The sequence below is a fragment of the Bos taurus genome, chromosome 4 (genome assembly GCF_002263795.3).
Source record: "Bos taurus isolate L1 Dominette 01449 registration number 42190680 breed Hereford chromosome 4, ARS-UCD2.0, whole genome shotgun sequence".
In the NCBI taxonomy this organism is placed as follows: domain Eukaryota; kingdom Metazoa; phylum Chordata; class Mammalia; order Artiodactyla; family Bovidae; genus Bos; species Bos taurus.
Genome location: NC_037331.1, coordinates 63,854,695 through 63,881,768, shown reverse-complemented (window position 1 = coordinate 63,881,768; position 27,074 = coordinate 63,854,695). Strand labels below are relative to the sequence as shown.

The window sequence follows — 27,074 nt, the reverse complement described above, 5'->3', positions numbered from 1 at the left end:
ACCACTGGACTGCTAGGGCATTCCCCTTATATACCTTCTAAATTTGGACAACATAAGTATATTATGATGATTTAAAAATGCTGCTGCTGCTAAGTCACTTCAGTTGTGTCTGAATCTGTGCATCCCCGTAGACGGCAGCCCACCAGGCTCCTCCGTCCCTGGGATTCTCCAGGCAAGAACACTGGAGTGGGTTGCCATTTCCTTCTCCAAAAAATAAAGGAGTATTTTTAAAATAAATAGTGAGCTTTTATTATCCTCAGCAGCAGAGGGAAATCAGGTCTGAGCTCTACACAAGTAGCTCCACCCTGGAGGTGGAACCTACAGCAGCAGAGACTCCCTTCATCTGGCCGCCCTGCCCAAGGCATTTCTAAGGAGTTGGGACCCACAGGGATCAGCAGGGAGGAGCACAAGGGGAAAAGCTCTCCAGCCTGAAGTCAGGCGTGTCCAGAGCTAGCACCTGGCAACGCACAACTAGAATCCTCCCTGGAAGGCAGGTGAGACCCTCGCCTGGGACCCCACACCCCCGCCCTCCGGGCGTCTCTCCGGTTCCTCTCCAATCCCGCCTTCCTCCACGGTCCTCTCATCTTTGGCCACAGTGTCTGGTTTGTGAGAAGAGAATGTTGAACAAGCCAGGCTCTCGTCATTCTGAGTCCGAACTCTCATTTGACTTGGAAGACTTATGCTTTTGTTTTTTCTTCTTTCTTCTTTTTCCTATTCTTTTCTTTCTTCTTTTTCTTGTGTTTATATTCTGAGGAACTGGAGCTTCTCCCATCGTCATCTGACATTGAATCCTCCAGTAATCGTTTTGATTGTTGTATACTAAACACATAAGATTGACCAAATAACCATATTCAATTCAACCTAAAAAAAATTTTTTTAGATAAAAAGATAAGAGCAGTAGTGAGGATGAAAACTGTCACAAATAGTCACCTCATTAAAGATAGTACTGATGTTTATTTTTGCATATTTCCCCATTCTTATCTATATCCATGCCTATTTTACATGACTGTAACCAGTGTACAAGCCATTTTGTATTCTCAAGTGAATACTAGGTAATCTCCTTCCTCAACAATTACAATTCAATATCACCAATTTGAAAAAAAAGAAAACCCTCTTGTTTTTTCACCCTATCTTTATTCATGTCTAATTTTTAACAATAGCTCAGACCCTTAAAGACATTGGAGAAGATAAAACATAAGAAAGAGACTCAATCACATAATAGAACTAGATATCACAATGTCAGCTGCCAACATCAACTATCTGTGATGTGAGTGGGCTTGGCCAACCTTTAAGTTAACCCAAGTGGAACAGGCTGCCTGCTCATTCCCCACATGCTGGTCTTTTCAGGGATTACTCCTGTTCTCCAAACATTTCACAACTAAAATACCATCTTTATTAAACCATTTCTCTAATACTGGAATGGCTGTTTCTAACTTTGTATGATTTCAGACTTCAAGAAGATATTATTATCACTAGAACAGTCTCACCTTATATCCTTTTTGTGTGTTTTATTCTCTCGTATGATGTCATACATGGGATCTTCATGTGCCTTAAGGGTGAAAAAGGGTTGGATGAAAAAAGGGTTAAAGTTGGGTTAGGCTTGCTAGGTTGTTAGTTAATTAAACATTAAACCCCTAGGTTACTAAAAGGCAGTTATTCTGTTTCAGTTTGGTTGTTCGAATGTTCTAATCCTTCCTAAGGGACACCAGCACTGCCAACTCACTGAAGCTGTGAAAAGAATTTCCCAAATAGGAAGAAACAGGAGGGTTAACCTGGTGGTCCAGTGGTTAGGACTCAAACTTTTCACTGTGGAGGCCCTAGGGTCAACCCCTGATCAAGGAACAGGATCCCGCAAGGCACACAACGCAGCCAAGAGAAAAAAATACAGGATATAATTTAAGAACCCTTTATAAAGAAATAAACCATAGCAGAATCATGAAATATTATTCATGGAAGAAATATTGAAGCAATTCTCTTTGTTCTATGTGGATACATGACCATGAAATATTAATAGTATTAAGAAAAACAAATGAATTATAAAATCACATATAGGGGGACTTCCCTGGTGGTTCAGTGGCTAAGACTCCGCTCTCCCATTGCAGGGGGCATGGGTTCAATCCCTGGTCAGGGAACTAGATCCCACATGCCGCAACTGGTGCAGCTAAATAATAAATACAAAAAAATAAAAATAAAATCATATATTAGAATGAAACATTTATAGATATACAAAAATATATAAGTCTCCCAAAGTCTGGAAATATACTGGAGGTATGCTGCTGCTGCTGCAGTCATTTCAGTCGTGTCCGACTCTGTGCGACCCCATAGACAGCAGCCCACCAGGCTCCCCCATCCCTGGGATTCTCCAGGCAAGAACATCAGTGGGTTGCCATTTCCTTCTCCAATGCATGGAAGTGAAAAGTGAAAGTGAAGTCGCTCAGTCATGTCCGACTCTTAGCGACCCCATGGACTGCAGCCCATCAGGCTTCTCTGTCCATGGGATTTTCCAGGCAAGAGTACTGGAGTGGGGTGCCATTGCCTTCTCCCATACTGGAGGTATAGATAATCTAAAATGATTTGAATTACTTAAAAATAAGAACACATGTATGGGAAATGTTATGGTATGTGAATTATCTTGTTTTAAAAAAGAATAAACATTTATAATAGAAATTTTAGATACTGTCAGAAAATTAAGTTTTAAAAACGTTGATTACTTCACTACCCAGAGGTAACAGTAACATTAACATGTGGTGTCTTTTTCTTGCTTTTTTCTCTTGTTCTGGGGGGTTTCTTTTTTCCCATCCTATGCAGTCTGTGGGATCTTAGTATCCCAACCAGGGATTTAACTTGTGCCCATATCAGTGAAAGCACCAAGTCCTAACCATGACCACCAGGGAACTCCCTGGTCTCTCTTTTTCAATGATTATTCATAATTTATGAAAAATCATAATCATACCATATAAAACTCTATTACTTTTCATTTACATTTTCATGAACATTTCCCCATGATATAACACATTCTTCTAAGCCACAATTCTAATGGCTAAATAATCTGTTACAGTAATTTATGTCGATATTTAATTTATCTTGATATGTTAGACTATTAAGTTGTTTTACATTTTTCTTTCAGTCAGTTCAGTTGCTCAGTCATGTGTGACTCTTTGCGACCCCATAATCGTAGCACGCCAGGCCTCCCTGTCCATCACCAACTCCCGGAGTTCACTCAGACTCACGTCCATCGAGTCAATGATGCCATCCAGCCATCTCGTCCTCTGTCGTCCCCTTCTCCTCCTGACCCAACCCCTCCCAGAATCAGGGTCTTTTCCAGTGAGTCAACTCTTCGCATGAGGTGGCCAAAGAATGGGAGTTTCAGCTTCAGCATCAGTCCTTCCAAAGAACACCCAGGACTGCACTCCTTTAGGATGGACTGGTTGGATCTCCTTGCAGTCCATGGGACTCTCAAGAGTCTTCTCCAACACCACGGTTCAAAAGTATCAATTCTTCGGGGCTCAGCTTTCTTCACAGTCCAACTCTCGCATCCATACATGACTACTGGAAAAACCATAGCCTTGACTAGACGGACCTTTGTTGATATGTTAGACTATTAAGTTGTTTTCCATTTTTCTTTAGTTTTCATTTTTCTAAACATATAAATAATAATGAAAACTATCCTATACATACATAAATAGTTGTGTATATACTAATGTTCTCTTATACTCTTAAGGTAAATTCTTATAAGTAGGATTTCTGAGTCAAAATGAGTATCCTTAAAGTTTCTGGGATTTATCGCCAAACTATGTTCTATGGTATCTGTAAAAATTGTCACTCCACTAGAAGTGGAATGATTGATGTCAAAATAAGTTATATCAGATTATTAAAATGAAAACACAGCATCTTAAATATCATAAAAACCAGAGAATGTCTGCTAACTCCAGTCTGTTTTACATTGACAACCTCAGTACAGCCAGACATCTGCATATTTTACTTGATAGAAGCAGTTACTGAATTTACACCCCTGGGAAGTGACTATTAAAATAATGTGAGGAAATGATAGATTTATTTTACTGTCAAGAGTATATACAATTTATATATACATTTCTAGCTTATAGTTTAAAGATATAATCTTTAGGTAAAGCCTGGAAAACTAAAACCCTATTTTAGCTATGAAACATGTTTTTTTAAATACACTAAGTTTAAAAAAGTGATTGAATAAATAACAATGTCTGCTTCAGAAAAAGAATGACTATTCCCAAGGTATAAACAAATAACACTTTAATGAGAAGTTAATTTTTTGTTAAAGAATGAATCTATCTCACAAATATACAGGCATAATACCTCATTCTTTATTGCACTTGGCAGATACTGCGTTTGTGGCAACTCTGTGTCGAGTGAGTCTGTCAGCATTGTGTTTCCAACGGTATTTGCTTACTGCATGTCACAGTGTCACATTTTGGTAATTCTCATAATATTGCAAACTTTTTCATCATCGTTACGTTTGTTAGGGTGATCTGTAATCAGTGATCTTTGAAGTTAGGACTATAGGCTTCTGAAGGCACAGATGATGGTTAGCAGTTTTTAGCAAGAAAGTATTTGAAATTGTTACGTACTTTTTTTTTAGACAGAATGCTGTTGCATACTTAACCAACTACAGTATAGTGTAAACATGACTTTTATATGTATTGAGAAATAAAAAAATTTGTGTCATTCACTATATTGTGATATTCACTTCTAGATATTGCTAGAACTAAACCTGCCTTATCTCCGAGGTATGCCTGTGACTTAACACAAATGTGGTTAACACCAGACACTTTGGCTGAATGGCTCCGGGAATGTATTTTGTGTGAATTTCTAGTTTACTGATTACAGCCTAACTCACTGATATTCACTGTCTCTGATATATGTAAATTGATATGGTGTAAATTGATTACTACTCTGAACTGTTCTAACTTTTAGATTGCCTTTGATAAAAAAAAAAGGGGGCATTCTTTGTCCCCTATTCAGTGACTATATCGTTTACAGCACCAACCTGAAAGCAAAAAAACAAAAAAAGGAAATATTTCTGTAAGATAACACAGTTTCCTTTAAAGAAGACAAAGAATTGGTAGATCATATCAAAGTTTTTCTTCATTAAACTCTAGTTCTAAAAACAAATGCAATCAATGAATGAACCATGTAAGATCCTAAAAAATAAAGGAAAACTTGTGATTGGGTTATGTCCCAATAAACCCATTGTACGCTGAAAATATCGTAGGTCGAAAATGCACTTTAATGCACCTAACCTACTGAATATCATAGCTTCAGTTCAGATCAGTCACTCAGTCATGTCCAACTCTTTGCGACCCCATGAATCGCAGCACGCCAGGCCTCCCTGTCCATCACCACCTGCCGGAGTTCACTCAAACTCACGTCCATCAAGTCAGTGATGCCATCCAGCCATCTCATCCTCTGTCGTCCCCTTCTCCTCCTGCCCCCAATCCCTCCCAGCATCAGAGTCCTTTCCAATGAGTCAACTCTCTGAGTGAGGTGGCCAAAGTATTGGAGTTTCAGCTTTAGCATCATTCCTTCCAAAGAAATCCCAGAGCTGATCTCCTTCAGAATGGACTGGTTGGGTCTCCTTGCAGTCCAACGGACTCTCAAGAGTCTTCTCCAACACCACAGTTCAAAAGCATCAATTCTTCGGCACTCAGCTTTCTTCACAGTCCAACTCTCACATCCATACATGACCACTGGAAAAAACATAGCCTTGACTAGCCAGACCTTTGTTGGCAAAGTAATGTCTCTGCTTTTGAATATGCTATCTAGTTTGGTCATAACTTTTCTTCCAAGGAGTAAGCATCTTTTAATTTCATGGCTGCAGTCACCATCTGCAGTGATTTTGGAGCCCAAAAAGATAAAGTCTGACACTGTTTCCACTGTTTCCCCATCTATTTCCCATGAAGTGATGGGACCAGATGCCATGATCTTCATTTCCTGAATGTTGAGCTTTAAGCCAACCTTTTCACTCTCCTCTTTCACTTTCATCAAGAGGCTTTTGAGTTCTTCTTCACTTTCTGCCATAAGGGTGGGGTCATCTGCATATCTGAGGTTATTGATATTTCTCCCGGCAATCTTGATTCCAGCTTGTGCTTCTTCCAGCCCAGCGTTTCTCATGATGTACTCTGCATAAAGTTAAATAATCAGGATAGCTTAGCCTAGCTTAAATGCACTCATAACACCTATTGATACATTAGCCTACAATTGGGCAAAATCATCTAACACAAGGGCTTCCCCAGTGGCTCAGCAGTAAAGAATCTGCCTGCAACGCAGGAGCTACAAGAGACACAAGTTCAGTCCCTGGGTCAGGAAGATCCCCTGGAGAAAGGCATGACAACCCACTCCAGTATTCTTGCCTGGAGAATCCCACAGACAGAGGAGCCTGGTGGGCTACAGTCCATGGGGTCAAAAAGAGTTGGACACGACCAAAGTGACTTAGCAATGGCAATCTAACACAAAGCCTATTTTATTGAATAAAAAGCCTATTTTATAATAAAGTGTTGAATTTCTCATGTAACTTATAAATGGATGTATGAATTCATTTACATATAATCAGTTCAGTTCAGTCGCTCAGTCCACTCTTTGCAACCCCATGAATTGCAGCACGCCAGGCCTCCTTGTCCATCACCATCTCCCGGAGATGCACAAAGAAGCCAAATTGATAAAAACAGTAGATTAATGGCTATCTGGGGCTGAAGTGGGGATTAACTGGAAAGAGTCCTGAGGGATCTTAATGGGAGGATAAAATTTTCTAAAACTTATTTATGGCAATAAATAAATATACTCAGTAGTTAACTAAAAAAAATCACTATTTAAAATGGGTGAACTTCATTATATCTATATTAAACTGCAATAAAGCATTTTCAAAAGGCCACAGACCCAAACATACAGAGAAAAACTGTAAGTCAAATGCAAAAAAATTTTGTATACCATAATGCAAAATGCAATAAACACTAAAATGAACAGACACCAGAAAATTCAATTCTAAGGCACCAGAGGGGAGAACTGAGAATCAACTCAATTTTTCTTTGCAGAACCTCCAAAGAGCTCAGGAATTGAGCTCTGAGCACCAGATACTGTTGCATGTAAGGGTAAAGGAGGAGCTGAAATAATGAGGACTGATTAAAAGTCCAAGGGCAACTCTTACTAGCCCTGGTAGAAGTTATTGTCTGAAAAAGGTAAATCATAGGATCTCTGGCAAAAGGACAACAGATACACGTGAAGACAAGGTGTGACAGTAAATACAGAAGGTTACGGGAACACATTAAAAAAAGCAGACGGCAAGATTTCCCAGCCTTTTTGCTCCAGTTAGATTCCACAACACTAGCAGCTTGGCCTTCACCCTCCATGGAGGAGCCGCCTTCTCTGGGAAAATACAACCCAGCCCTAGAAGAAAAACCTACAGGTACTGACCTCATAAGTTCTCAGTTGGACAGACTAGAAAGATCACCCTCCAGTGAAACTCAACAAGCCCTACTCACACACTTAGAGCTTCCAATCAACTTTTTATCTCCCAGTGATGAGCAAGAATTGCTGTAATTGCCAGTCTTCAAGATGGACGCCAAAATCCCTAAAAAACATGCCCTCAGGTATTCCCTGCAATGCTGAATAAAGCTAATTGTTGTAACCTAGGTACTGGGAAAGGATGGTGTGTGAATGGAGGCAAAAAAACATGAACTGCTATTTTAATTGTATGCATGAAGAATCTCTGTACAAACAAATGTCTTTAAAGGCAGCAGTACCCCTTCAAATGCCATCTTATGCTGGTGCAGTGGATAGTGTGCACACAGCTCCATCTGGTCCAGACCCACCCTGTGTGGCCCATAGCTCCTCTCAGGTCACCTGGAGAAAACCTTGATACCATTGATGAGGAGGATTGGCTGAAGCAGGACCCAAGGGACCACTCCCCAATGCATCTCTTGTTCCCCATGGCTTTGCTACATGGAATATCCTTTCTGTTACAGGAACATTACTGAAGCATAGACTCTGCAAGCAGCTACAGTCCTGTGGAAGATCACTGCCCTTGCAGCCAGAAGCCCTGGAGTCAAGACACTGCTCTGCCGCTTACCCCAGACACTGACTAACACACCAAGGGGGCTTCCTCATCTATCGCCTAGAGATCACGCCCTGACTTCAACAACATGGTGTGAGAATGAATTAAAAGGAGTGAACTCGTTTGTAAACAGTGATCCATAACTTGCGTGAATTGAGGGTGTTACTTGAAACCTTTCCATGCTCACACTGCATGACTTTGACTTCTTTCCCGAGTGGCATCCAAAGTCCTTTGGTTGGTGCGTGGGCCAGAAACTCCCTGGCATGTTCATTGCCTGGGACATCTGGAATACAGTCTTCTGGCTTAGTCTCATCTTCCTGAAAAAGGAAAGAGTGTGTAAGCTCTATGGCAAAAAAAGCACCAGAGCCCTCTCCCACCTGCTTGAGAACACAGCACTGCCTGGCTTGCTCATGGGCTGGAGATCCCTATGTCATCATGTTATCCTCCGAAGAGCTGGAAAGACAAATTGTAACTGAGAAAGAAAATATAAGTAACTATTCCAGAAGAGCTAGCCTACCACAAAAACAAAGTAGCTGTTCTTAGAGAAAAGTCACTAGTGTTTACACAGGGATGATCTGTGAGCTCCAAATTCTAATTCTAGAGCATAAAAATTAGATTCTAAGATCACAAAAAATTTTCTGCTAACTTAGAAGCTTTGTGGAATGAGGCAGAAGATAGAATTAAACAAGGTTTCCTGAAACAATAAAAACAATGTGTCAGAGTAAAATAGATTATTAGACCTTGAAGGCCACTGTCACATTCTATAATCTCATATATACTGTATTTGTGAGATGCATTTTCACCACCAAATAACTGCACTGTATAATTAAGGTGCTGTTTTTTTACATTATGATTTTTGTCATGTTTCCATGAATATTAAATTTATAATGGAAGAATGTTTTCTAAAAAATTTCTCTTTAAGTTAAAAGCTACCAAACAGGAAAGGTTACTTTGGTCTTAAGTCCTCTAAGTCTCACTCCCAGAGAAACATGCTGACACTGTGGCCGGGGTGCTGGAGGAGGGACTCTGCTGGAGGAGGGTGCTGGAGGCGGGGCGGGACTGGACGGATTCACATGTCCTCAGACTCCACTGTTCTCTGAACTGATGACATTCAAGAAAGCAGCAATGGAGCATCACAGAAGGAACATGGAGCAGCAGAGCTTTGAGAAGATGCAGTCGCAAGGGAGACAGACAGAAGGGGAGCGAGCGCTGAGGACACCCAGGGGGCCTGCAGTGGTGTCTTAGGGACATGTTCTTAATGTCTCTAAGAACAGACATAAAAAATCTGTTTTAGGCAGATTAAACTTCTGCAAAGGCACGGACTATGACAAAGCCCAAAGTGCACGAACTGACTGCCATCTGCAGAGAAGAGACAGGACTACCATAAAGGAGCTTCAAACCTTAAGCAGCTGTTTTTCATAGCAACTGAGTCTGAGCACTGTGTCAAATCTGTCTCAGAGAAAAACCAAAAATACAAACTTTACACTGACTTTGATAAACCCAGGAGGAGGTTCTTCATAACTAGAAGGAAAAAAAAAAAAAAACACTGGTCATCAACCATGTTCATAGGAACATAACACATTTCAATCAGCAAAAAGCAACTATAGGCCAAAATAAAAAGGTGTTGTTTTTTCAGTAAAAACAAAACATTATAACTAAAACAGTTAATAAAATATGCCCAGCAGTCAGAAGTCCCAAATAAATAAACTGATGCTATACCACATCCTACTGGGTTGTAGAACTTAAATTCACTGAAGTAATAACCTGGTGTCTTGGCATGATTTTATTTTTGGAAGAATCAAGAGATTGCAGGGAAAATGTGATGTAAAAAGAGCCTTGAGTTAATTATGGTTCCAATCTGTCATTACACTTGTGGGTGATTTACCTATCATAATTTTCAACTTCCCTGACACTGAGAGGGTCATGGGGATGGGGACTGTGCAGGGGGGAGGGAGTGAAGCCAGAGGGAAGGACCTGTTGTAGCACAAGGAGGTGGGGTTGACCTGTCCCAGAGGCTCCTCCTCCCACTCCCCACCCACCAGCTTCGGATTCAAGACCCTCCCTGAAAGGCCTGGCTGGCCTTCCAGTGGGCTGAGTGGGCTATGGGGATACTGTCTGCTGCTCAGCACCCTGACTGCCCTCTGACCTCTTGGGACTCAAAGATGCAGGCCTCCTACTCAGTGCCTGGATAATAGGTGACACTCAGTGAAGAACTACTGCTAGAGAAGCAGACGACTGTGTGCAAATGTATTTTCCCTTCCACCAACACCGCTCTCAGACCCCAGGGTCCTGAGAACGAAAATCATGCCTGTGCTCCCAGCTCATTTCCACTTGTCATTGCTCTGCTGAAACTTCCAGAAAAGGCTTCTGGATGCCAAATCTAGAAAAGTAGCACCACATGCTCATGTTCATTTTTAAGTACTGACACACTACCTACTCGCTATTAAACACACTGTGTGGGTGTTTGGGTTTAATTGTGAATGCCCAAGGGACCAAAAACAAAAATGAGAATGAAAACAGAGAAACAGGACAACGGAACATGCCAGGTCTGTTCAGCGCTTCTGTAAGACATATCCAGCTGAGGACATCTGGACACTGTAGCTGGTTTAAAATTGTGTCTTGACTCCAGAAACTTGGAAACACACATGGGAGCTTCACCATTGCTGCACCCAGATGGTGAGAGCCAGGATGACTAATTTTCCACATTTTCTATAATGAAGATGTGTTACTTTATGACCAGGGGGAAAATGTTTAAAATGTGAACTAGATATCCATATGGGACAATCTCCATAAGTTTAAATTTTTAAAAAAGGGGAGTGAAGAGCAAACCATTATATTTGGTGTGTGTTTTTTTTTTTTTTTTGGGCCACACTAGGCAGCTTGTGGGATCTTAGTTCTCCAACCAGTGATCAAACCCAGGGTCCTGGCAATAAGATCCCTGAGTCGTAACTACTGGACTGCCAGGGAATTCCATTGGTATTTGTGTATATGGGTAAAAGAAGTCATCATATGGCCATAACACACCCACCTTTGTTATTATACATATAGACTGTCTCTGGAAGGATATCTAAAAAACTGGCTTGTCTCTAAGGAGGGGAACTAAGGATCATATAAATGGGAGAGACTTTATTATTCATTCTATTTGCATTTGCATGCACATGTATTAACTTGCAAAATGTTTTCTAATTACAACAGAAAAGCAAATCTGTGGATTTGTAATGAAGTGGAATTTGTAATGAAGTGGAATCTTCATTACAGCTATGTTGGTGTAAGCCCAGGTTAATATACTTCTGAAAGAAAACTGAAGGTAACAGGGACTAAGAAAAATGGAGCCTCAAATAGAGGAAGCTCTGCCCCTGAAGACTACACAGTAAACAAGCAGGCATGAAGAGACTTAGCTTTTTATGTGTGGGACACTGCTTTTCCAAAGTAAATGCTTAAAATATTTTCTAACAGAAAGTGGGGAAATGATATCAGTTCACTGGCATCCATTCATTAGGAACATTAATGCTATGCCTTATGCATAGAGACCAAAAGGAGACTGCTGGTACCATCATAAATCAACTGATCCAAGAATACATCCTTTGAGCCACAAGAGTTATACAAACAACAACATATGGCCAACAAACTGAAATCCAAATTACTGAAAAAATATGTAACTACTGATGCCAAAATGAAAAGGAGTGTGAAGGGACTAGACATTTTGAAATCTATTATTAGCAATGGCTTCCCTAAAAAGTCCATTTTACAACTGTTTTCATAAGTTTAAAGGAAGGTGGTTGATGGTTTTTCCTCAGGCTAAACAATTCATTAATTTAACATATTAAAAAAAAGATAGTTCTAAAAAAAAAAAAAAAAAGATAGTTCTCAATGTCTGAAGTAATATATAACAAGTACACAGAGAATAATTTAGAAATGGTAGTATGTTTATGTTAAGTTTAGCTTCTGTGCCATAACAATCAAGGAGTCTACATTTATCTTTGTAGTTAAATTCTTTTTTATTTTCTGCATGGCCCATGGGATCTTAGTTCCCTAACCAGGGATCAAACCCGTGCCCCCTGCATTGGAGTCTAAAACCACTGGACTGCCAGGGGAGTCCCTGTAGTTAATTCTTAATATTTAAAAAAGTTCATCAAGGCCCATTATTCTGTCCCATCTAAGAAGCTTACCATTAAATCCTTCAGATGATAATAATTTATTCTGTGTAATAAGACTAAATTAAGAAGGAATTTCTTCCCAACTAGCTCTGAGGAAAAAAATCTTTATTCAGCCAAGTATTTCAAATTACTCCTTGTGATTCTGAGTACTTGCGTGGGCTTTCTTTCAAAAAGATCCTTCATGTAAGCATATTCCACCCCAAACAATTGTTCCTGCAACAGCTTGTCTTATCTGGGACTGGAAAACAGAGGCAAAATTGGCACATAGACTCAGAATGTCCATTCTGCTATGTCTAGTAGCCCAGGAGCTTTTATGTGACGGAGTGGTAACATGGACTGGAGCCTAGGTGGGAGACTCAGATGTCTTTGAGGGCCTGGCAGGTATGGGCAAAGAGAGAAGCAAGGTAAAGTGTAAGAAAATGGCCAGTGGAGATTGACGTGGGTACGTCAGGGACAAAGGATTTCAACTCAATTTCTGAAAAAACAAACAAACTGTGGGGCTTGCCATTTAATATGGCAGACTGAACAACATGCTTTATTTTTTGTTTTTTGTTATAACAACAATAAACAAATTTAAAAGGTAGAAAGCTACAAAGGAATCTTGAGCAGAGACAACATCAGAGGAAGATTTCAACAAATCTGGGCAAGTGGAAGGAAGAAAGAACTGATTTCTGTCTGTGTAGGCAGTTAGTCTTCAGGAGATGGGGTTAGGGAATGTGGACATGGAGTGGCTGAAGCCACCAGTTTTTTCCTCCTTCCTTATATCCAGGAAACTGCCCACCCAACCTGTGAAGGTGACTGCAGATTAGTGCCCTCCGAGCATAGCTGAGGATGGGGGTGATAGTGAGCACGGGCTGAAAATCGATGCTGAATGGAAGTTTGTATGAACTCAAGACACTCAGCCTTCTCGTTTCCAACCCACCCAGAATGCTTGCATCCAAGCATAGATCCCCAGACTGAAGGGTCTTCTCTAGAGAAGCTGAAGAGCCCTAAAAAAAAATCTCTACCCACAGCCTGATCTTCCTCTAGTGAGGCTGTGCAGTCAATGAACAAGCACCTTCTCTCTCTGTCTCATACATGGATGCTTGTCAAAGGGTGTTACAGGGCCTCACTCTTAAATATGAGTAGACACCCAGATATCCAGGCATTATTGGGGGAAAACTAAATGGAAGACAGATCAAAAGAAAAGGCAAATACAAAGGCAATGGAGGGAGCGGAAAAAAAAAGAAAAATTAATGAGTATCCTCGAAGAAGAAACAAGAAAGGATGCTATGGAAAAATAATGCTCAGAATAAGAAAAAGTTCTTGAATTGAGAAATACAAGAACAGAATTTTTAAAATATGTGCAGTAGAAGAAACAGAAGATAAATCTACAAAATAGATTGAAAAGTCGAAGGGATAAACAACTGGAGAGAAAAGATAATTATAGGATCGACAGAAATCCAACAGAAATAAAAAGAAAAGGAGAAAAAAATCAAAACACAGTACATTTATTTAATGTACCCATGAAATGTCAAAAAATGAAAAGAAACTGTTGTAAAAAAGACACACATCATCATAAGCTTCAGAATGGCAAAAATAAATGGAAGTAAGGTTGCCAAAGCTTTAAGAGTAGAGTTAAGGCTGAGCAGGTAACCTATAAAAGAAAGGACTCATAGTACCATCAGACTCCTTAGCAATTCTGGAAATGACATGCCACCTTCAAAGCTGAGTGAAAATAATTTTTGACCTAGAATTCTATACCTCACCAAATTATGAAGTTTAAAGACAGAATAAAGACATTTTCAGATATGCAAGGCATTGAAAAATTTACCTCCGATACACTCTTTCATGGGAAGTTACAGAATGTGCTTCAGCAAAATATGGGAGTAAAGACAGAAGGAGGAACAGATGTAATCCAGGAATGGGATATAAGACAGGATATTAGTGAAAGAAATTCCAGGATAATGGTTGTACTCCAGGTCTAGAAACTAACGAAGGATTACTGGAGGATAAAAGATGGAAGATCCAAGTGAAAAATAAAATGATTGATTATCTAGATAGGAATACATGGGGAAAGTATTTTCAGCTTTTGAAGCCTCAGGGGGAAAAAACAGCACTTGATAATAGTATATGAAGTCGATCAGTCGTGTCTGACTCTTTGTGACCCCATGGATTGTAGTCTACCAGGCTCCTTGTCTGTCCATGGGATTTTCCAGACAAGAGTACTTGGAGTGAGTGGCCATTTCCTTCTCCAGGGGGATCTTCCCAACCCAGAAATCGAACCCTGGTCTTCCGCATTGTAGGCAGACGCTTTTACCATCTGAGCCACAAGGGAAGTCCCTGGTGTGAAAAGAGAAGCAAAAAGCAAAGGAGAAAAGGAAAGATATACCCATTTGAATGCAGAGTTCCAAAGAATAGCAAGAAGAGATAAGAAAGTCTTCCTCAGTGATCAGTGCAAAGAAATAGAGGAAAACAGTACAATGGGAAAGACTAGAGATCTTGTCAAGAAAATTAGAGATACCAAGGGAACATTTCATGCAAAGATGGGCTCAATAAAGGACAGAAATGGTATGGACCTAACAGAAGCAGAAGATATTAAGAAGAGGTGGCAAGAATACACAGAAGAATTGTACAAAAAAGATCTTCACGACCAAGATAATCACGATGGTGTGATCACTCACCTAGAGCCAGACATCCTGGAATGTGAAGTCAAGTGGGCCTTAAAGCATCACTACGAACAAAGCTAGTGAAGGTGATGGAATTCCAGTTGAGCTATTCCAAATCCTGAAAGATGATGCTGTGAAAGTGCTGCACTCAATATGCCAGCAAATTTAGAAAACTCAGCAGTGGCCACAGGACTGGAAAAGGTCAGTTTTCATTCCAATCCCAAAGAAAGGCAATGCCAAAGAATGCTCATGCTGCTGCTAAGTCACTTCAGTCGTGTCCGACTCTGTGTGACCCCATAGACGGCAGCCCACCAGGCTCCCCCGTCCCTGGGATTCTCCAGGCAAGAACACTGGAGTGGGTTGCCATTTCCTTATCCAATGTATGAAAGTGAAAAGTGACAGTGAAGTCGCTCAGTCGTGTTGGACTCTTCGCAACCCCATGGACTGCAGCCTACCAGGCTCCTCCGTCCCTGGGATTTTCCAGGCAAGAGTACTGGAGTGGGGTGCCATTGCCACACAATTGCACTCATCTCACATGCTAGTAAAGGAATGCTCAAAATTCTCCAGGCCAGGCTTCAACAATATGTGAACTGTTAACTTCCAGATATTCAAGCTGGTTTTTAAAAAGGCAGAGGAATCAGAGATCAAATTGCCAACATCCGCTGGATCACTGAAAAAGCAAGAGAATTCCAGAAAAACATCTATTTCTGCTTTACTGACTATGCCAAAGCCTTTGACTGTGTGGATCACAATAAACTCTGGAAAATTCTGAAAGAGATGGGAATACCAGACCACCTGACCTGCCTCTTGAGAAATCTGTATGCAGGTCAGGAAGCAATAGTTAGAATTGGACATGGAACAACAGACTGGTTCCAGATAGGAAAAGGAGTATGTCAAGGCTGTATATTGTCACTGTGCTTATTTAACTTATGTACAGAGTACATCACGAGAAATGCTGGGCACAAGCTGGAGTCAAGATTGCTGGGAGAAATATGGCACCACCCTTATGGCAGAAAGTGAAGAAGAACCAAAGAGCCTCTTGATAAAAGTGAAAGAGGAGAGTGAAAAAGTTGGCTTAAAGCTCAACATTCAGAAAACTAAGATCATGGCATCCGGTCCCATCACTTCATGGCAAATAGATGGAGAAACAGTGGAAATAGTGGCAGACTTTATTTTAGGGGGCTCCAAAATCACTGCAGATGGTGACTGCAGCCATGAAATTAAGAGACGCTTACTCCTTATGACCAATCTAGACAGCATATAAAAAGCAGAGACATTACTTCGCCAACAAAGGTCCGTCTAGTCAAAGCTATGGTTTTTCCAATAGTCATGTATGGATGTGAGAGTTGGACAATATAAAGAAAGCTGAGTGCTGAAAAATTGATGCTTTTGAACTGTGGTGTTGGAGAAGACTCTTGAGAGTCACTTGGACTGCAAGGAGATCCAACCAGTCCATCCTAAAGGAAATCAGTCCTGAATATTCATTGGAATATTCATTGGAAGGACTTCATTGGAAGGACTGATGTTGAAGCTGAAACTCCAATACTTTGGCCACCTGATGCAAAGAACTGACTCATTTGAAAAGACCCTGATGCTGGGAAAGATTGAAGGCAGGAGGAGAAGGGATGACAATGGTTGGATGGCATCACCGACTCAATGGATATGAGTTTGAGTAAACTCCGGGAGTTGGTGATGGACAGGGAGGCCTAGCATGTTGCAGTCCATGGGGTTGCAAAGAGTTGGAAACAACTGAGCGACTGAACTGAACTGAACTGAATAGTATATGAAGCAAATGAAAAATTGAGGCTATTACTATTCAAAAGACAACAGTTATACTAGAAAACAAAAAAATCATACCGTTTGACTCAAAAGCAAGCAACACTGCATAATTATAACAATGTTAGTACTCACATTGATTAGGGAAGTTATTATATCATAACGGAGCTCAATTGGAAGGATGGAAACAAAAAGGGCAAATAGGAGAACTAAATCTTTATAAGAAGTTAATAGATAATGTCTAAAAGTGTTGAATCAACAAAAGCAGTATAAGCATACAATTTAGAAATGTGCAGTTAAATCCAAGAAGTGAAACCTAAAAGAGTTGCATATGGAAGTCTTGGCCCTGTTAGGAGAGAACTGGGGGTAGAGGGTTGTGCGGGGAACTATGGGGGCGAATGAGGAGCCTGGCAACTCACCACTATTTTTTTGTATGATTTTTAGTAAATACTATTAATATTTGAGTTTTTAAGCTATATACAAGTATTACTCTGATATAAATTAAACTTTATGACAATCAAACACAACTCTGAACTAGAAAAAGCAAACATGTTCATAGCCTAGCCAGTTTTAAACGTGTGAAACTGGAAAAATCCCATTGGTCTGAGAATTGAGGACACCTCAATTCTGCTGTAGCTTTGTTGGCTAAACAGGTCAATGACTTAATCACTGAGCCTCCATTTTCTCACCTATAAAATGTTATCATCTTTCTCCTGTCTGTGAAAAAGTTCTGTGAGCTTCAAAATAAACATATAGAGTATTAACCACCATCTGGCATCCTATAGTTAAAGATACTGAGCGCCGAGTGGGCTCAGTCCTGCCTGAGTCCAGGGTGTCTAGAAGGAGCCAGGACTGTGGCTGCTAGCAGTGCAGCTCCTGTATCTGCAACCATTGTTCACTGAGGCGAAATTCAGCTCAAGAGCCACACTGAAAAGTACAGGTCAGGCTTCAAGGAGCCATGCATTTTGTGCCAAAGTTCCCAGAGGTGAAGGAGAAGGATTAACCTTTTGGGGACCTTTCCTGACATGTCTGTCTCAGCAATCATGAGAAAGCAGGCAATGAGAAGGGCCTGAAACAATTCAAATAACTAACTGAAAATCAAACTTAGGAAAGTTCGACTTCTAAAGCTGATTACAGGATGACAGAAACACAGAAAAGAACCGAAAGGATCGTTAATCCAACTTTCCACCTGATGTTTATTTAAATCTCCTTTACAACCCACCCTTCTCTCAGTGGTCATCTGGACTCTCCTCCAATCCACGGGAGCTGGGGGAGCACACTGCCTCTTGTCAGGCTGACACGGGTCCTAATTCTTCTTGAGCTGGAACTGGCCTCCTAGAAGCTTTCATCCTTATCCCTGGTAAAAAATCCTAAGGACCAGAGAGAACAAGTCTAGGCTCTCTTCTACCTGACAGCTCCTCCCGAGTAGTTAGGAGCCAGGCCCTCACCCCACTTTACTTCTCTTCGTCACCGCACGAACGTAACGGGACTGGGCTTTCTCTTCCTTTATTAACAGCAGAAGATGAAAAGGATGGGGATTTTAACCCGTTCACAGTGCGCCCCCTGACCTGAGAGCGGGAAGGACCAGGGTGCTCAGCCGCACTTCGGGATTCAGTCCTGACCAAGCACCGCCGCTTTCTACCGGGGAAGAGCCCGCCGCCGCAGCTCGCGTCCCCGGACGAGGCTCGGGGGAGGAGCCTCCCTCCCTCCAGCCAGCCGCTGGGAGTCTAGGGTCCCGCCGCCCGGGATCAAAACCGGCTTCGCGGAGTCGCGAAGACGGTACTTCCTCCTTGCCGCTGCCGGCGGGCCTCGCAGCGCCCCCTCCTCCCGCCGCCCCACGCCCGATTTCATCGCCGAGGCCACCGGTCCCCCGCCTCCTCCGGCAGCCCAGCTGGACAGACTGCCTCCAGGCGGAGCAGCCTTAAGTCCACACTCGGAGCGCCAAAACCCTGCGGTGGGGTCAGCGGGTGCCGCAGGCCGGAGCGCGCCCCCTGCCGACGGCCGGGAGCCTCGGAGCCAGGGTGCTGCGGGGGGGAGCTTGAACTCCCACTTGGTTCTCTGGAAGTATTTCTCCTGAAGCCTTCAGGGATGTAAGCTGTCAGTTACATTGAAGCCACCATGCTGAGAAGCCCAAACTAACAAGCGGGAAAGATTGAAGGCAGAAGGAGAAGGGGACGACAGAGGATCAGATGGTTGGATGGCATCACCGACGCGATGGACATGAGTTTTAGTAGGCTCCAGGAGTTGGTGATGGCCAGGGAAGCCTGGCGTGCTGTAGTCCATGGGGTCGCAAAACGTCGGATACGACTGAGTGACTGAACTGAACTGAACAAGTGGGGAGAGATCACGTAAAGAGGCCCTAAGACTCGATAAAAAATGAGATGTCAGGTCAGACCCCACTGCCTAACCACACCCTACCCCTAGTGAGAGGACTCCTTGGTGCATGCCAGAGATAAATTTTTAGTGGCTCACAGCAACTAAGCTAGAACAGAACTGTTCTCCCCATCTTGGGGAGGCTTTGTGCCTGGCCAGTTATGTGCCTAAAGTAAAAGAAAAGAAAATGGAAGAAGGAAAAAAGAAAAAGAAAAGACAACAAACAATATTTAAACACAACAGGTGACCTTATAGTATGCAAGCAAATAATCTGAAAACTTTGCAATTGTTTTGGATTTTTCCCACTTGCAATTGATAAAAGTCAATTTAAAGTCAGTTTACCTAACACAGTGATTTGATCTCTCAGCAAGAAGACCCGGGGATTGATAATTACATTTTAGCAAATATCAGTAAAAATTCTTTTGAAGACAACAGTGGGCCAAAATCCAAATCAAATTGTTCTTTTCTTTTTTTTCTGCAGTACCTCCCCACATGTGGGATCTTAATTCCCTGACCAGGGATGGAAACTGTGCCCCCTGCACTGGAAACTCTGAGCCTTGACCATTGGACTGCCAGCTGCAGCTGCTGCTGCTAAATCACTTCAGTCGTGTCCGACTCTGTGCGACCTCATGGACGGCAGCCCACCAGGCTCCACCGTCCCTGGGATTCTCCAGGCAAGAATACTGGAATGGGTTGCCATTTCCTCCTCCCATGCATGAAAAGTGAAAGTGAAATCTCTCAGTCGTGTCTGACTCTTCACGACCCCATGGACTGCAGCCTACCAGGCTCCTCCATCCATGGGATTTTCCAGGCAAGAGTACTGGAGTGGGGTGCCATTGCCTTCTTGGACTGCCAGGGAAGTCCCCAAATGAAACTGTTTTAAGAAAATAAAATTTAGGAATTTATTGACTTACATATGTGAAATGTCATAGGATAAAACTTCAGGAATGGCTAGATTTGGGTGCTAAAATGTTATAGTTGGCAAGTTCTCTCTCCGCTTTACTTTCCTTTGTATTGCTTCATTCTTTGCAGTTTCTCCCAGGTGGGGAAAAAGATGGCCACTGGAAGCCAAAGATGGCCAACAAATTAGCAGTCCTAGATGGAAGAAACTTTCCCTTTCTCAGTTTCAGTAAGAATTCCATGTATTATACTCATTGCCTTAGCAATTCTTTGTTACCCAGGGCCATCTCTCACATTTAGCCCCATTTTCTGATTGTGATAAACTCAGTATAATCATGTCTACTAAGCAATGAGACAAACGGGAATTCTTACCCTGGTGGTTATGATTCTGAATCATTGTTACCTATCATCCTTTGTTTATGCTTATAACATCTAGAGGGGCGTGCAGGTACAGTTCGTTTCCAGAAATAGACAGTCAAGTGATTATTACCCAACCGTGAATATACATGGAGTCACCCTTCAGTTTGTACCAGGGCACCTAGCCCAGTGAGTGAGAGACGCTTTCTTTGTTGTCCCTCCCTATTCTAGCTTCAGCTTCAGTCTTTTCTACCCCTCTGCTTCATCTTAAGATAGCAGATTCACCCTCAAATCTAACAAGAGGGTCTTGGTGTTGGTTTAATTGTAGAGGGGTGTCTGTATCTAGTCCTGACTGTGTTACTGGATAGATTTGAAGCCTTTTTTCCCCCCCTAAATGTTTGTTTATTTCTGACTGTGCTGGGTCTTTGATGGTGCTTGGACTTTTCTCTAGTTGCGGCGAGTGAGGGATCCTCGCTTGTGGTGCACGAGCTTCTCACTGTGGTGGCTCCTCTTGCAGAGTACGGGCTCTAGTTGCAGCACGTGGGTTCAGTAGTTATGGTGCATGGGCTTTAGATGCCCCACTGCATATGGAATCTTCCCAGACCAGGGATGGAACCTGCGTCCCCCTACACTGACAGGCATATTTTTAACCACTGAACCCCCAGGCAACTCCTATTTCTAATCATTTCAACTGGCATTCTATTTAGTCACCAATAGGATTGGAGGAAAAATTGCAGACAATGTGTTTTCTTTGGTGCTTGGAAGGGTAAAGGGAGATAGCTAACATAATTAGCAATCTGTGGCAAAAAAACTAGTTGACAAACCAATTGCCATTCCCCCTTCATTTCCTTGCTCACACCACTCTGGTTTGTACAAGAAGCTTAGGTGGCCATCTACTTCAGTGGAGGCCCTTTCCCTCCTCTCTGGAAATGAATCTTAATTAGTCTTAAACCAATCATAGTAATGCAGTTTCTCTTCCACTGATAGATTAGCAATGGGCATGGGATGCAATTTCAGTCAATGAGGCATGATGGGAGGGCTGTAGGAGGGAGGGTTTCTGGAAATGCTGTCCTTGCTCTTAATAAATGATACTTGGAAAGATAAAAGGTCCCCTTTCTGCCTCAGGATGGTGTTCTCTGTAGGTGGTAGTTGGATCTAGGGCAGGCATCTTGTAATCACAAGGGGCAGCAGCAAACCCCTGAGGAGGAAAGGAAAAGAAGGTGCAGGGAGCAAGCTCCGCGCGTGGCAAAGGTCATGAGGAAGGAGGCTTGGCATACGCAAAGGCAGGATCAAGCCTCAGGAGTCTCCCTGGAAATTCTAGAGCATCTACCTCCAAAACCAGAGTCTGCCTACTTTATGCTTTGTGCTTTCACCTACACCTCTGACTTTACGGGGGCCTGTCCCCCACTACCTTTCTCTGAAAAAAAAGAGTTAGCTTATAGCTCCAGTTAATAATTCCTGGGTGTGACAGTGTTTAACCTACAAACTCCTTTGGAAATCCTCTAGCCTGCCTGAATAGGTTTTTCCGGCCACATGTGATTGTTCAGAGCCTCCCAACTGTGAGAGGCAGGAGATGTTCTAAACTGTCTAAACACAGATTCTTTTGAATAGTTAAAAGATTGATTAGAAATTGTATTGGTGAAGGGTTTTTCACTTATTGAGCCAATGTTTGCTGCTAGGTCTCCATACCCATTACCTACTGTGTCCTTGGCAGTGTATTGATTGATATAATGGGTGTATAGAAATGTAAGTAGTAGCCTCAATGTTTGTAACCTTGGACCCTTGAGTTAATTCTTTTCTTGATTGAGCCCACCTCACCTTTGCCCTATAGGAATGCAGCTTTGTCCAGTGCTTTTTTGGAGGCTGGTGCCTGACTTTGGAATAATCACCTTTAGAGAAAGATAAGTTTCTTAAAATGTTAACAGGCCTCCTGGCCAGAAGATGATGTAATTCACCTGAACTTTTGCATATGATTAGTTTGAAAGCCTGGCTTCGATTAGGACCAGGAACTGCTGTCCTTGCATGACTCTACCCCTTCCCCCATTATCCTCTACGCACAACTTAAGGTATAAAAACTACTTTGGAAAATAAAGTGCGGGCCTTGTTCACTGAAACTTGGTCTCCCCATGTCGCTCTCTCTCCCAAATTCTGGCTGAGTCTCCATCTGGAGCGCGGAACCCGCCATGCTTGCTAATTATGCCTGGGCTTCTAAGATCCGACCGGGGAGGCCTCAGTGTCTCCTCTCCTTCGGGAGAACGGAAGGACGCCTGCGGCCTACGTAAGTGGTGCAAACTTCTTGTCTTGAAGTTTTATTGGTCTCCCGCGTACACCAAGCTACTCAGCCTCTTTTCTCCACTGAATTTTCCTACTGAGCTATCCTCATCCTATCACTCTTTATATCTTTGATAAAATATTTAAATAAATAGGTCGCCGACGCCGTCCCCGCTTCGAATACCCTGGATCAGCCGGGGCTGGTCCCCGGCAAGAAGGCATCAGAGCACCTGAGGTTGTTCTAGAGACACTTCATTAACCACTCCTATAGTTGCTTCCCATCCTCTTCTAAGAGATAGTACATATGGGTTAAGTAATTTTTGAGCTGAGTTTTCTATTACTCATAGATAAATGTTATTCCTTACATTTCCATATTACTTTGCAGATTCCCACCCCTCCTAAGCTGCTTCACTTGATCCACAGAAACTCTATGGAGATAGGCAAGACATCTTACAAATAAGGAGTGTGATGCTCAGAGAATAGGGGGATGGCTGGCCCTACAAGCAGGTTGGTCTGATTTCTAGTCCAGGATTTTCCATCAAATCACATGGCAACTCCAGGTGTGTTGTCCAATACTGAAGGTGGGAGAATTTTTTGGAAAATCCTGGGAAGGGAGAGAAGACACTGCTACTTCACATTTGCCTCAGGTCAGTTCAGATGAATACTGGCCTTCTCTTTTATCCCCAGCTCAGTGTGTACCAAGCTAAAGTTAATAGCTTACATAGCTTAGCCTCCAGGGTTTACTGCTTTTGGAAGATCTGATTCATGCATGAATCCTTCTTTATTTCAGGCTCAATGAAAAGTGGAATTCTTTCTTTAGTGCCCCGCTTTACTTGCCAGATTATGTTTGTAATTTTCCCACTAACTTCTTGTATGGAGCTGGATCGAAAGAACCTTTGAAGCTCCAACACTCTGGCCCCCTGATGTGAAGAGCTGACTCATTGGAAAAGACCCTGATGCTGGGAAAGATTGAGGACAGGAGGAGAAAGGGACGACAGAGGATGAGATGGTTGGGTAACATCACTGACTCTATGGACATGAGTTTGAGCAAGCTCTGGGAGTTGGTGATGGACAGGGAAGCCTGGCGTGCTGCGGTCAGTCCATGGGGTTGCAAAAACTCAGATATGACTGAGTGACTGAACTGAACTGAGAAAGAACCTAGTTTTCTGATACTCATTCAGACGGATCCTGTTTCAAATCCCCCTTCAGTTCTTCCTCCAGGATGCTCCACACCTCCATCCCGGCCTCAGACCTTTTGTATATTTCTCCTATTGTGTCCTTGCCTCTGATTGTGTCACACATCCTCTTGTTCCTTGGCTCTGTTCTCTCACTGATTCTCATCTTCTATTTTTCCCTTCTTGCTATATTTCTTGCTTCTCCCCCCACCCTTTTATTTTTTTTATTTATTTATTTTTTTTCTTGTGACCCCATGGACGGTAGCCCATGAGGCTCCTCTGTCCATGCAATTCCCCAGGAAAGAAATGCAGGAGTAGGTTGCCATTTCCTCCTCCAGGGGGTCTTCCTGGCCTGGAGATCGAACTGAGTGTCCTGTGTCCCCTGCATTCGCAGGTGGGTATTTTTTAAACACTGTGCCGCCTGGGAAGCCCATCCAAGGAATGTGGGACTACAAAAAAAATATGCAGAAGGAAGCTGAAGATGGTGTTTACGTGAGGCCCAGAATGTCAGTTTCAAAGGGATGGGAGTAAGGGCCATGAGCCTCAGATTAAACCAAGGGAGGAAAAAGATCTTACAAGTTTTACAGAGATAGAACAAATGCTCAGTATTTTCATGTTAACTTACACAACGTCAGCTCTGGACTGGGGTGATTCCAGATTTGAAGTTTGTTTTTTTTTTTTTTGAAGGAGGGAAAAGTAATGACATTTCTAAACACAACAGTCAATTCAACTGTACTCAATTAGGTAATCTTGTTCTTACCTTGGAAGATAACTGGATTTTAAAAAGGTAACAAAAGTGACTTAAGGGATTTTCAAGGGTGATTATGACTGCTCTTGGGCATCTGTGCCCATCCCATGTTGGAGCCTGGTGCTGTGGAGGAGCGCTTTTAGCCATGATCCTGGTTCAACTGATAAAGCACCCACCGGCCTTTCCTCTTCACCCATCCACTAACCTCTGTGCCCACTCCTCTCTTTCCACTAGCTGCTCAAAGACCCAACCTCAATTTGGTCAATTCAGCTTCCAAAGAGAAACCACCAAATGCAAGAGAAGGAGAGACAGAGGCTCAACTGCAAAGGAAAAGATATATTTGCATGCAGACCTACATCCTCCCTGGAGAAGAAACAAACCAGCTCTGGAAGGCAAAGTTAAGATTTCTGTAAGGTGGCCCATGGCAAGATTTACCTCAATGAAATCAACATCTTTCTTATGAACCAGGAATTGAGTTGGAAAACGTCATTGCAAAGAGCATACCTTGTCTTGTGTTCCTCCGGGCTTCCGGGAACCACCTGCAGGCTAAGCTGGTGCTGGGGGTGTTAGGGGAGAGCTGTCTCAGCAACTGGGGGCCGTTTGACGCTTTGGTCCTCCGGCCATACACAGGCTTTCGTTTCCGTTTCTGAGGTGTCCTTGACTTCGATAGCATGGCAAATCTCAAGACGGTGAGCTGTCTGGGAGCATAAAGAGGGCCCTGCATCTGGGAGAGCCAGCAGTAACGGGAAAGAGTTCTCCCCCCACCCTTTTAAAAAGTTCCAGTACCTTTCCCTTCTTTCTGGTTCCTGTCTCTCACCAACCTACCTCTTCCCCCTATCTTTACCTTTCTGAGCTTTTAGTCTACTGTTGACTCTTCTTGACTGGATTCAGTTTTTAAACTTGGCCAGTTCTCACAATGTCACCCCCAGAAGTTTAATGGAAATCTTTTTTCTTTTTTTAAATTTCAGCTTGACTTTATCAGTTCTTAGGTTGATGTTATCAGTAATGCCAAGAGGTAAATTTTCTCTTTGGTAGATTGCTACAGAAATCCAATTCAAAGAATGTTGGTTAGGATTTAAAGAGACATTGTAGAGCACACATACTGTTTGATCGATAATTAACATTTAAAAAGGAAAAGCAAGGGAATTCCCTGGTGGTTCAGTGGTTGGGGACACTGCTTTCACTGCTGTGGGCCCAAGGTCAATCCCTGGCTGTGCAACATGGCCAATAAATAAATAAATAAAATAAAAGGAATGACTAGAAATCAAGCCACTGGGAAGCACTACAAGGCAAAGTGGAAGTGGCAATCACTGCCTGACTGTGTCTGTCTTCTTTTCCATGCTGGAGTGTCTCCTCTCTTACAGGATCACAGAATTTTAGGATTGGAAATCTTAGAAATCAACCCCTTCATTTTGCAGATGAAGAAACTGAGGCCCAGCTAGGTGCCATGTGTTGCCCACAGTCAAGGGAGTGCAAGATTCCTGACTGGAACCAGGCTGACTTTTTGGTTTGTTTCTGTGTAAAACCTGGCAGAGTGATTAAAAAGCATAAAGAACTAATGAAAAGTACATAGAAATAAGCAAGTCATCACCACAAATTCAACTTACCAGTGGTTGAATTGTATTAGCAGGTTTTCTATTTCAATAAAATAAGCTCTGTTAGGAATAATGGACGTTTCTTTAGTGCTACATGTAGCTTCTCATTAGATCCTGGATCTAATAAAATCTATAATGCTCTAATAATTATAATTTTAAAAAATTATCACATTTTATCTTCATCTTACAGAGGACACTGACTTAATTTGCAGGTCACCTAGATAGTCCACATTTTTTTTTTCCCCTTTAATAAGGTGGATTCAATCTACTCACCATTTGTTAGCATTTTTGCATTTCTAGTTAGAGATTAGGTGGGTAACCAGCTTTTCTCCCCCTTGCTATCTTTGCCAGGTTTTGGTATTGGGATTGTTTGCTTCCCAAACAAGTTGACAAACCTTTGGTGATTTGCTTTCATTAGTCCAAGTTTCAATAAATAAGAACAAACAATTCAAAACTAAGAATGCATTTAACTACTCTAGTAAATTTTCCCACAGAATCTGGGTCTGTAATGTGAAGTCTTAACTAGCTTAGTCACAGGGGTGGGACCATGTGGGATGTTTGCTAGTAATTATCACTCACAACATCTTAAAACGTTTGTCTGAGCAACTGTCATGGAGTCTCCCCTTTCTCCAAGTATTAAAAGAAAATCCTGGGGAAAGAAATCTCGAAGATGGCTTCAGTCTGTTTCAACGTAGAATCCAGCCCTGAAACTAAGTTTCTTTAAAAAAAGTTTTCCTCCCTTCCCAAATCAGCAAAGGGTAACTGGATCCGCGGCCACGTAGGAGCCTCTAGGGGCCCTAAATCCGGAGTCTCTAGGGGTAGGCAGAGATCCGCGGGTTTGCCTGGGCCAGAAAAGTCTCTTCTAACTGTAGATCGCAGCCCAATCCCAAAGAGTTCTTGATTTCTCTCTCGGGGACTGGTCCCTTTGAACTTCCAGAAGGCCCGCCTCTTCCCCGGGCTGGCCAGCTCACTGGACCGGACCCGCTCGGGC

The 27,074-nt window shown here is 42.3% G+C and overlaps 1 long non-coding RNA gene across 1 annotated transcript; it reads right to left on the bottom strand.

The window, feature by feature from the left end:
* Nucleotides 1–224: 224 nt before the first annotated feature.
* On the bottom strand, nt 225–27,001 carry LOC132345104 (uncharacterized). The gene is made up of 4 exons (XR_009494236.1): nt 24,993–27,001; nt 8,271–8,400; nt 1,488–6,155; nt 225–861 (listed from the first exon to the last, which is right to left on the bottom strand). It is a non-coding gene; the product is annotated as an uncharacterized lncRNA (long non-coding RNA).
* Nucleotides 27,002–27,074: the final 73 nt, after the last annotated feature.